The sequence below is a fragment of the Bufo gargarizans genome, chromosome 1 (genome assembly GCF_014858855.1).
Source record: "Bufo gargarizans isolate SCDJY-AF-19 chromosome 1, ASM1485885v1, whole genome shotgun sequence".
Classification (NCBI taxonomy): Eukaryota; Metazoa; Chordata; class Amphibia; order Anura; family Bufonidae; genus Bufo; species Bufo gargarizans.
The window spans coordinates 633,659,098-633,671,796 of NC_058080.1; positions in this window are offsets into that span (position 1 = coordinate 633,659,098).

Sequence of the window (12,699 nt, forward strand, 5' to 3'; positions counted from 1 at the left end):
GTCTGTGGTCAGATGTATCTTGGCACCGACACTGTGTGCCAGAGACATATTCACTTGCCGATTCTGGGCCATATAGCTCTGGGATGCCCTTCTGGGAGAAATATTTCCTTCCAGGGACCTTCCATTGCGGTGTGCCAATGGCCACAAATTTTCTAAAGGCCTCCGAGTCCACCAGTTTATATGGCAGTAGTTGTGCTAGTGGTTCCGACAAGCCAGCGGTCAGCCGAAGGACAAGAGGGTTATCCATCGTCATCAACTTTTTACACTCAATATTTGGTGGAAACAGGTATATCAAACCCCTTAATCAGTATTTTGTGGAAGCAGGTATATCGCAAGCCTCAATCAGTATTTTATGGAAGCAGGTATATCAAACCCCTTAACCAGTATTTTTCTGGAAGCATGTGTATGGTAGGCCTCAATCAATATTTGGTGGAAGTAAATATATCAATCCCCTCAATCAGTATTTTGTGGAAACAGGTATATAGAACCCCTTAAACAATATTTTGTGGAAGCTGGTATATCAAACCCCATAATTAGTATTTGGTGGAAGCAGGTGTATCGCAGGCCTCAATCGGTATTTGGTGGAAGCAGGTATTTCAAACCCGTTAATCAGTATTTTGTGGAAGCAGGTGTATCGCAGGCCTCAATCAATATTTGGTGTTAGCAGGTATATCGCACCTCTCAATCAGTATTTTGTGGAAGCAGGTGTATCGCAGGCCTCAATCAGTATTTTGTGGAAGCAGGTATATAGAACCCCTTAATCAATATTTGGTGGAAGCAGGTATATCATTCCACTTAATCAGTATTTTGTGGAAGCAGGTATATCAATCCCCTCAATCAGTATTTTGTGGAAGCAGGTATATCAAAACCCTTAATCAGTATTTTGTGGAAGCAGGTGTATCGCGGGCCTCAATCAATATTTGGTGGAAGCAGGTGTATCAAACCTCTTAATCAGTATTTGGTGAAAGCTGGTATATTAAACCCCTTAATCAGTATTTGGTGGAAGCTGGTATATCAAACACCTTACTCAGTATTTTGTGGAAGCAGGTATATCACAGGCCTCAATCAGTATTTTGTGGAAGCAGGTATATCAAACCCCTTAAGTATTTTGTGGAAGCAGGTGTATTGCAGGCGTCAATCAATATTTGGTGGAAGCAGGTATATCAATCCCTTTAATCAGTATTTTGTGGAAGAAGGTGTATCGAAGGCTTCAATCAATATTTGGTGGAAGCAGGTATATCGCACCCCTCAATCTGTATTTTGTGAAAGCAAGTATATCAAACCCCTTAATCAGTATTTTGTGGAAGCACGTATATCACATCCCTCAAACAGTATTTTGTGGAAGCAGGTATATAAAACCCCTTAATCAGTATTTTGTGGAAGCAGGTATATCGCACCCCTCAATCTGTAATTTGTGGAAGCAGGTATATAGAACCCCTTAATCAATATTTGGTGGAAGCAGGTATATCGCACCTCTCAATCAGTATTTTGTGGAAGCAGGTATATCAATCCCCTCAATCAGTATTTTGTGGAAGCAGGTATATCAAACCTCTTAATCAGTATTTTGTGGAAGTAGGTATATTGCACCCCTCAATAATTTTTTGGGGGGAGCAACGGGTATATCACACCCGTTGCAAATAGTTGTTCCAATAGCGCTTGTCCCTGTATATACCTGCGGTATCGCAGCAGAACCACACACAACTGCTGCACAATACAAACGCACTATATGCTTTCTATGTTAGAAAGTATATTATTGGTATATCACACCCCTCAATCAGTTTATTTTGGGGCAACAGGTACATCACACCAGTTGCAATTAGTTATTCCAATAGCGTTTGTCCCTCTATATACCTGCAGTATTGCAGCAGAACCGCACACAACTGCTGCACAATACAAATGCACTATAATATACTTTCTATGTTAGAAAGTATATTATAAGTATATCACACACCCTCAGTATATCACACCTATCGATAACACACCTATACCAGTCCTTAAAAGGACTTTTGTGGCCCTACTAGCTAGAGTTTTGTGTCTCTAACAGCCTGTCCCTGCTCCACAAAGCAACCTCTCCCTACACTGGCAAAACACAGAATGTAAAATGGCTGCCAGATCGGGTTCTGTGATAGGGTGGGGGTGTGTCCATGTGCTGAAACGTCCCAATTGTCTGTCCTGTCCCACCTGATGGATGTGTCATGGGTCAAAGTTCGGCGCAATGCAAAATAATATGGCGCCGGCGGAGATCGCCATATGTTTTCATGTTCGGTGAATCACAAAAGCGCAAAGTTCGCCGCGAAACGACCGCCGGGCGAATCGCAAGGCCATCTCTATCCAAGACACTCCATAAGTACATATCTATTTAACGAGCCAGTTCAGGTGGCGAGGCAGTGCGGTTACACAACCTCTTCCTCAGGCACCTTGAATGGATAAGTACTAATGCAGTGTCTTGGACTGTATTCAGACGCTAAGGTTTTTTCAATTGTGATGGATAATGCATGGATTTATGCTGTGAAACTGTGATGATGCGCTTTATATGAAGAAGTAAATGCACTTTAGGGCTCATGCACACAAACGTATTTTTCTTCAATTTCCATTATGGTTTTATTACAGGTCCGTATTCGGAACCATTCATTTCAATGGGGCTTGAAAAATAACGGAAATGACTGTGTGCATTCCATGTCCATTCTTAAAAAAAAAATAGCAAATGTCCTATTCTTGTCCATAGGCATTATTACAGTGGATCTGTAAAAAAATAACAGATGCAACACAGACATCACACAGATGCCATCCGATTTTTTTTGCAGACCTCAAAGTACATACAGTCGTGTGCATGAGCCCTTAAATGAAGTTGTTGTGGTGTCATGTACATGGAGTGGACTTGTGAGGATCGGGAGTATCCTCTGACGCACTATGCAGCTAGCTTGGGTTTTATTACGTCCAATTTTCCTTTGCACCAGTTTTGATAAATCTCTCATCCACGAGCTGTATGATAAATTTGGCCCAAATTATGCTGACCCCTGATCTATAGAATAGTCCAAGGAAAACATGTATATTTCCGGTGATGTCCATGATTTTCCATGGAAGTAGCCACTCTTGTGGTGCTATATTCCCACTCAGAAATCCCAAATGTTTGTCATACTCAGGGGAAACTTCTGTTGTGCCAGAGAGGAGGCAATGTGGCACAATGAGGTTGGTGCACTGGATAGTAAGGGAATTTTTGTGTCACCATTGCCAGCTCCAGTATCGGGAAGGGGCGTCTCCCTTAGAAGGGGCGTCTCCCTTCATCTCACCTTAGACAGATGAAGTAAAAAATAATCTTACCACCCCACCGTGCTAGAATAGCTGAGGCGCTGCACTTTTTTAATCGCCGCAGGGTATTGTTTAATTAAAACGAGCCCACCCCTTAGATGAATAGGGGTTGTCTAAAGTGGACATCTTCTTTTAAAAAGGACTCGTCAGATGTCCATTCATGTCTGTGTTAGTAATTACTTATGTTCCTCATGAAAGAACAGCTCCTTTTCTTAGAACTCTGCATTGTTCCGTTCCTCTATTATTCACCCTGGAAATGTATGAGTGAATTAACAGCAGGCATTAGCAAGGGGTGTCCCTACACTGTCTGACAGAGTCGGAGTGTGGTAGACACGCCTCGTTGACAAAGAGACCGTATATTTCATCCATATGTAAACCAGGAACTGTTACTGATGTTTGTAAAATTGGAGCTTGTAGATGAAAACTTCAAGGGGCATTCCAGGAGTTTGATATTAACGGCCTATTCTCAGGATGGGTTGTCAACATCTGATCAGTTGGGGACCCATTCCCAGCACCACAATAGATCAGCTGTTTGAAGAGGCCATGGTGCTCCAGAGAGCCTCGCAGTCTCTTCCTAGGCCAGTGTCTTGTGCAGCTCAGTCCCTTCCAAGTGAATGGGCTGCAAATACCAAGCATAGCCACAATGCTATGTATGGCACTGTGCTTGGGTAGCTGCGAGGAGGCCGCAGCTGATTGGTGGGGGTACCGGAAGTCAGACCCTCACCAATCATATATTGATGACCTATCCTGGGGAACTCCTGGAAAACCCTTTAACAGACTTCCCATGCATATATATGGCTGTGGTGTGTTCGGGAGTACCCCTTTAAATGATATACTGAATAATGGTACAGATTGGGATGTCCCTGCACATTAGGACATGAGACAGAAGTAACATAAGATGCAGAAAATCTTGAAGCGGCCGGTTGTTTCTGTAGTCCCTCCTGGTGGTGGTGGAGGAGTGCGAACACCAGAATTTATGGGTGGTCTTGCATCTAATTTTACTGACAACTTTCTGGCATATTGCAGCTATCTGAGAGTAATGCTTCTCCATGTTATCCAGCATCCAAGAGGAAGCCACTAGTAAACCATGTGAACTCAGCTATGTGCTCCTCTTATAATAGCCCCCATTCAGGGCTGGCGAGGAATGTGTTGACATCTGCCACCTACAATGCCTCCTTTTCCTTTTAATGTGCTCCAGTACAGACTAATATTCTCTCTGCCAGATGCCTGTTTACGGACCAGGGAAAGGACTCTCAATAATGCAGCACCCCGAATGTTAGTCCTGAATGCTTGCACTTGTATTTTTATATGGTTTTGTATTACTTTTGTCTATCTTGACACAAACCCCATTCTAACATTAAATGCCTGTTAGAGCCAAAGACTGCGTAAATCATCACATCTTATAGATTGTAAGCTCTTGAGAGCTGAGCCCTCGCTCCTAGTTTTTTAGTTGTATATTACCTTGTAATTTTGTGATGTGATTTGTACATGAATACTCTGAATTGTAAAGCGCTGAAAAATATGGTGGTGCCATACAAATACAGATTATTATTATATCATATTCTCTCTATTCAGAGGTGTAGCTGATCATTACTAGGATTATTATATCATATTCTGTATATTCAGGGGTGTAGCTGATTACTACTAGGATTATTATATCACATTCTGTATATTCAGAGGTGTAGCTGATTACTACTAGGATTATTATATCATATTCTGTATATTCAGGGGTATAGCTGATTACTACTAGGATTATTATATCACGTTCTGTATATTCAGAGGTGTAGCTGATTACTACTAGGATTATTATATAATATTCTGTATATTCAGGGGTGTAGCTGATCACTACTAGGATTATTATATCATATTCTGTATATTCAGGGCTGTAGCTGATTACTACTAGGATTATTATATCACATTCTGTATATTCAGGGGTGTAGCTGATTACTACTAGGATTATTATTTCATATTCTGTATATTCAGGGCTGTAGCTGATCATGACTAGGATTATTATATCATATTCTGTATATTCAGGGTGTAGCTGATCACTCCTTGGATTATTATATCATATTCTGTATAAACAGGGGTGGACATTTTACATAGCATTCTGTATTAAGAATGCTATTATTTTCCCTTATAACCATGTTATAAGGGAAAATAATAAAATCTACAGAACGCTGATCCCAAATCCGAACTTCTGCAAAGAAGTCCGGGTTCGGGTCTGGGTACCAAACATGCCGATTTTTCTCACGTGCGAGCAAAACGCATTAAAACGCTTTGCACTTGCGTGGAAAAATAGCGCATTTTCCCTCAACGCACCTGCATCTTGCGACGCCCGTGTGAAAGAGGCCTCACGCTCGTGTGAAAGAGGCCTAAGGCCCCTTGCAGACGAGCGTGTCCGGATTGGGTCCGCATGCGTTGCGTCTGCGATCAGGGAAAATCGTGCGAGTAGGTACTCAATTGCAGTCAGTTTTGACTGCGATTGCGTTCCGATGTTCAGTCAACCTTTGTTCATATGCCTTAGTAGAGCATATAGAGGTCATAGAGGGGGTCTACTCCGATTACAACCATGTATTCTCCACTGCAGGGTATTGTATAGCTGGACTTACAAGGACATGGTGGCTGAACTGTCTGTGGTTAGTTTACCAGGCTAGAAATGGCAAACTGGTTAGGTGCCGCTCTACCTCGTTCTTGCCTCATTGCAGTCCTTAGATCTTCTGGTGGTTCATGTTCAAGGCTCTGGGATTATAAATTATACTATGTTTTGGTCAACGTGAAAATCCAATATGCTGCCGAGTACCATCTCATTTCTCATTTATTGCTACTTAGAAAGGCGCTGTGTGACAAATGTCCAGCATTTCATGTCAATATTCTGATGTCCATTTAATAGCCGAGTAACGACTCTTAAAGTTCAGAGGTCATCCCTCATAAACCCACTGTAATAACCTTATAATGGATGTGAACACAAGAATAATTGCCATGAGGTTTGGTATCTAAAAATGATAAATTAAAAATAGATTATCTTGCTGTCATAGCTTTGGTGAGTGATATCCCAGTGTTCACTAAATGAGACTGTGAAGCGGCAGAATGCTCAGTATAGTGAAATATCGCCGATATATCATATGATAAAGATTGGTCATCTGCTTTTGTAATAGAAAAGAAGATTACGTACAGTATAGATGAATCTTTTAAATATTGTAACTGGCCGCTGGAAGCCACTCATCTGAACTCCCAGATTAGCCACAATGGGGCACATTTACAAAGACCAGCGTTTTTACGGCGGTCTTTGTTTGCCCCTTGCTCTGCCGGAGGATTAGCCTAGTTCATGACGAGGTGTACAACTCATCATACATTTGGCGAATCCCCAGGCAGCCGTACATGCTTCAGCCAACATGTACGCCAATTTCCAGGCGTACATGCTAGTAAATTGCCAGGGCCAGGACTGCCCCTGACATGCCCCAACTCTGCACTGCCCCCGACACACCTAACTATCGAAAACTTTTCGACACTGGCCATATGACTTAATATTTTTGCATGGTTGGTCAAAAAGGGGGCCTGGGCCAATTTAAAGTCGCGAGTTCCTCAATAAATAACCCCAAAATGTCCAGGATTCCCTCTCTATTCAGGTACTGTAAGATTTGCAAACAAGGCAAAGGGTGAAATGCCCCAAGGATCATGCCAACCTCCTACATGAGAAGACTGAATAGGGTGTAGTGGTAGAAACCAGCATAGGGTTGAGGGTTCAATTTTCTCTCTGCTATTCAGCTGGCTGCTAATCAGGGGCGTAGCTAAAGGCTCATGGGCCCTGGTGCAAGAGTTCAGCTTCGGCCCCCCTTCTCTTAGTGCTTTGTGCCCAGGGGCAGGGAAGCACATAGTCTTCCTGCTGCCTGAGGCAAAAATTGACCAGCATGCACTTACTATAACACCGCCATCTTCTTATGTGGCACAAGGGTCTTTGGGTCCCCTCAAGCTCCTGGGCCTGGTAGCAACTGCTACCTCTGCACCTCCTATAGCTACGCCCATGATGATAATCTATGTATGCTCCTGATCTGGGAATATAAATTTGTCTAACGCAGCCATCCTACTTCTCTATTTACAGGGGTATTCCATCATCAAACACAGGATGGACCATAAATGGCTGAAAAAGGTGCGTGACAGATGAAGATCCCACCTCTGGGGCTCTCGGGTATGTGGTAAGGATGTGACGTTCATGGATAAGGCCTGTGAATGCTGCGGCCAATCACTGTTCTCAGTGGTCTACAGCTGAGGATAGTGATCAGTGATTGGCTGCATGTCCCTTATCCAGGCGTGTTACCGCTGCAGCGCAAGTTGTACCGTACCATTGCTGCAGAGAATAGCGCTGGAGAAGCAGGTCTCACTTTTTTTTTTTTCAAAGGGATTTTATAGGAGTAAGATATTGGATATTGGTGACCAGTCCTCAGGAGAACTCATTAATACCTGATCAGTAGGTAGGGTTGCCACCTTTCCCAACAGAAAATACTGGACAAGTTAAGTCACACCCCAAAGGGGTGTGGTTGTGGGTGTGTGGCTTAACACGGGGTGCTAAGTTTCTGTCATACTGTGGCTCCCAATAATATTAATGCCCCCCTTGTGATATTAATGCCCCCATCAGCACACCCCAGAATTATTACTGTCCCCATTAGTGCCCCCCAGCATTAATAATGTACCCATTAGTGCCCCCAGTAATATATATATACCCCCATTGGTGCCCCCAGTAATAGTATTGCTCCTATTACTGCACCCCAGAATTAATACCCCCATTAGTGTCCCCCAGTAAGAGTAATTGCCCCATTAGTGCCCCCCCATTAAAAATAATGCCACCATCAGTACCTCAAACATTTACAAAGAAAAAATGGTGCACTACAATGGAAAGTGCAATTGACAATATATGGCTAAACCCTCACACTGATATTGCCTGCGTCACATGAGTCAGTAATAGGTGGGACTCACAGCCTCCTCCCATTGTATGTGTGATATCACACTGGAGGTAACTAAAAGTTGTTCGCTGTGTGTCAGACCTTTTGCCCCTGTAATTGGCCTTACGGCCCCTATAATTGCCCATACGGCACAGGTAGGTTAGCGTTAGGTCCCGTACCACTTTGAGATACCTTGATGAGGTGTGCGGGCTCCGATATATTGGCAAAAGTCTCATTTTAATATCAGTGTGAGGGTTTAGCCATATATTGCATTTTCCATTGTAGTGCATTTTTTCTTTGTAAATGTTTGCTTTATATAGCCAATTACATCCACACATTTGGCTCTCCTGCGTAGGATGTTTTTGTGGTACATGTGGTCCGCTGCTGGCATCCTCCATTGTATACATTATTGCTGGGGATTGCTGTTAGCAACTGATCATATGGGCAGGATTTGCTCCCCCGATTATATATGCGCAACAGCATATGGGGTTTTGAGCATCTTTCTGCCTTTTATGACCACGTTATTTTGTTATTTTTTTCACCATCAGTACCTCCCAGTAGGAATAATGCCCCCATTTGTGCCCCCAGGAAGAATAATGTCTCCATTAGTACCCCCCAGGAAGAATAATGCCCCCCATTAGTGTCCCCTTCTCTGCTTCTGCAAAAAAAGAAAGCATTTACCTCCTCCATTTGCTCGTGCTGCAGTAAATGCTCACTGCTGACTGCATGTGCAGGACAGGACCTGCGCTCCAGCGTGATGATGCCTCACAGGTCCTGTCCTCCAGTCAGCAGTGCGAGCAAATGGAGGAGGTGAGTGTTTTTTTATTTATTTATTAACACAAGGAAGGGGGGGTTAAAGGGTGAACTAATGAGTGCTCCGCAATGGAAGCGCTCATTAGTAGCAGTCTTTGTAGGAAAATGTTAATTGTCGGTAGGAAAAAATCACCGGCACCGTCAGGGCCACTAAATTACCGGCCTTGCCGGTGTGATACTGGCCGCTTGGCAACCCTGTCAGTAGGGGTCTATCTCCTGACAATGCCAAAGATCAGCTGTTTGAAGAGGTATTGTGGATGTGCAGTGGCGTAACTAGAGTGCTATGGGCTCCATGGCAAACTTTGGCCCGGTCGCACCATCTGTGTCTGCAATTGTCACACCCCTGGTCCCTGATCGCCCAGTAATGCCCCCAGTAATGTCTCTCACTGCCCTCAGTAATGTTCCCAGTAGTGCCCCCCACAGCCCCTAGTGGCGCTGCAACACTAAAACTAGTCACAAATTAAGCAGGTGGGCGGAGCCTAACTAACATAGGTTAGGCTCCACCCACCTGCTTAATGTGTGACTAGTTTTAGTGTGGCAGCGCCGGGGTCTAATGCTGGAGGCCTAGAGACTAGAGAAGTGCATATTATGCAGGTGAGATGAGCGCTCTGACGGGGCCTGGCATTAAGTACAGTGAAAATGCCGGGCCGCGTTACATGTGAGCCCCCTCCCCACACCCTCTGCGACCGTGATCTTTACTCCCCTGTGGCTGTGTTGCTATTGCAGCCCAGGCCTATTCACTTGAATAGAGCTGAACTGCTCATAGGCCATGTGGCCAATCAATGGTTCCGCAAAAAAAAACGGAATGTACTCCGTATGCATTCAGTTTCTGCATTTCCGTTTTTCCGTTCCGTTGAAAGATAGAATATGTCCTATTATTATCTGTAAGGAATAAATCAAGGCAACTGGACTTACTGTAGATTTCTTGAAAACGTTTCACTCGTTCTTCCAACGAGCTTTCTCATTTCTGAGTGACTGCACAAAAATTCTGGGAATAAATATGTAACTGAATCAACATCTGGTAATTATACCCAGCATGGGGTCAGAGGTCATTATACCCAGCATGGGGTCAAAGGTGTTAATTCCATTATCCTAATTGGAGTCAGTAGGTGATAATGACCTCCCAGAAAAAGGTGTCAAGACAGCATTGTATGTGGCAGACAATAGATGTCGAACCCCCCCGCCTCTATTCAAGCTTGGCTTCTCCATTTTTACGTATATGGCCTCCTTCACGCCTCGTTTGTATCAATCGGTCTCCTTATCCAAAACACGTACTTGACTGTCTTCAAAGGTGTGACCTGTTTCTTTTTGATGTAAGTACACGGCTGAATCTTGACCAGAGGTTTTGGGTCTTCTATGCTGAGCCATACGCTGATGTAGTTGTTGTTTTGTTTCGCTGATATACAGTTCTGAGCATTCCTCATTGCACTGGACTGCGTACACAATGTTGTCCATCTTGTGTTTAGGTGTTGGGTCTTTGGGGTGAACCAGTTGTTGCCTCAGTGTGTTGCTAGGTTTAAAGCAGACAGGGATGTGATGTTTATTAAAAATCCTTTTGAGTTTCTCAGACACCCCAGCTACATATGGGATAACCATATTCTTGCGTCTGTCATGCTTCTCGCCCTTACTGGTAGTCTTGGTGCTCTTTCTTCTCCTTCCTTCTCCATCTTTTTCTGGGAGGTCATTATCACCTACCGACTCCAATTAGGATAATGGAATCAACACCTTTGACCCCATGCTGGGTATAATGACCTCTGACCCCATGCTGGGTATAATTACCAGATGTTGATTCAGTTACATATTTATTCCCAGAGAATTCTTGTACAATCACTCAGAATTGAGAAAGCTCGTTGGAAGAACGAGTGAAACGTTTTCAAGAAATCTACAGTACGTCCAGTTGCCTTGATTTATCCTTTAGAGATATACCATGACCTGGATAAATGAGAACCTTCACAGACATGTCCTATTATTGCCCGTAAATCACGTTCTGTGGCTCCATTCAAGTCAATGGGTCCGCAAAAAAACGGTGCACATACGGAAATGCATCCGTGTGTCTTCCGTATCCGTTCCGTTTTTTTGCGGAACCATCTATTGAAAATGTTATGCCCAGCCCAATTTTTTCTATGTACGGTAATTACTGTATACTGTATATGCCATACGGAAAAACGGAAACACAACGGAAACCAAATGGATCCGTGAAAAATGGACCTCAAAACACTGAAATAGCCATACGGTAGTGTGAAAGAGGCCTTATCCTGAAGTCCAAGATTTTGAATTATCTCGGACAACCCTTTTAAGCTACCCATATACAAAAGGTGAAAATAAACCCATGACCAAGTTGGAAAATTTGGGCAGCTGAATGGACATCAGTATGACGTCATCGCCTGATTTCATCCTGTCATTTGCCCCTCTGCGTAAGGGCTCACACACATGCCCGTATGTCATATGTCACAAAAAATACGGATGACGTCCATGAGAATTCCATATTTTGCGGAAAGGAACAGCTGGCCCCTGATAGAACAGTACTATCCTTGTCCGTAATACGGACAATAATAGAACATGTTTAATTTTTTTGCAGAACGGAAATACAGATATACGGAAACAGAATGCACACTGTAACTTCCGTTTTTTTTTGCGGACCCATTGAAATCAATAGTTCCGTCTATGGTATGCAAAAAAAAAAAAAAACGGAACGGACACGAAAGAATATACGTTCGTGTGCATGAGCCCTAAGCCACAGGGAGTCAGTTTTTTTCTAATACTTACTCTCCGATCAGCCAGTTTCGTTTCTCGTGGTGCTGGTGATTGCATTGTTGTTTTTATGTGTATTTTGGCCGCTTTATCACATCTTATGGCTGAGTATTTTTTATTCTAATGGGTTGTTTCTCTTGTAAGACATTTGCTGAGAAGATAGAAAATACCAGATGTGGTACACTCCACTTCTGCTGCTATAACATCATATAAAGACAAGTTGGATGTCACTTGTGCTTACTCGGCACTTTCAGGGCCCTTCAGCCTCTATTATCTGCCGCCTGTCTTCACCTAATTACTTCACAGTTTTAGTTGAAGCCAAAAGGGAGAGGAATGTAGTGACAACGTGTATGTAATGGGAGGGGGAAGGGGCTCACAAGACACTGCTCTGCTGACGACTAGTAGGGTTTTTCTTTGTAGGCTTCAAGTTCAGGTACTGGCGCAGGCTGCTTCCTATGGAAATGTCCTCTAAATAATGCATTACAATAAATCACAAATCTTATTAAGTGGTGGTGAAGGCAGATTAGAGAGGTTTGCTATCAGTAAGTGTGAAGTGCCATCTCATCTCCATGAATGGTCTCTGCCACTTGAATACACATTGCCAGTGCCCTTCCCCCACAGTCATCCCTCACATTGCAAAATCTGTTAACTCTCTCTATGGCCCTACTGAGGCGAAGCGCATCCCTCACTTTGGGGGGGGGGGGGGGGGGGGGGGGGAGTCCTTTGCCAGCAGTCTCTACATGGACCCATGCCCTTCATTTAGGAGATCATTCTAGAAGTTGGGGAGTAGTTGTAGAGGATGCCTATAATAGGCATATACATTAGTCTAACATTAATCAAAATGAACGATTTCAACCAAAACAAAGGTTTATATTTTGAAATTTAACAA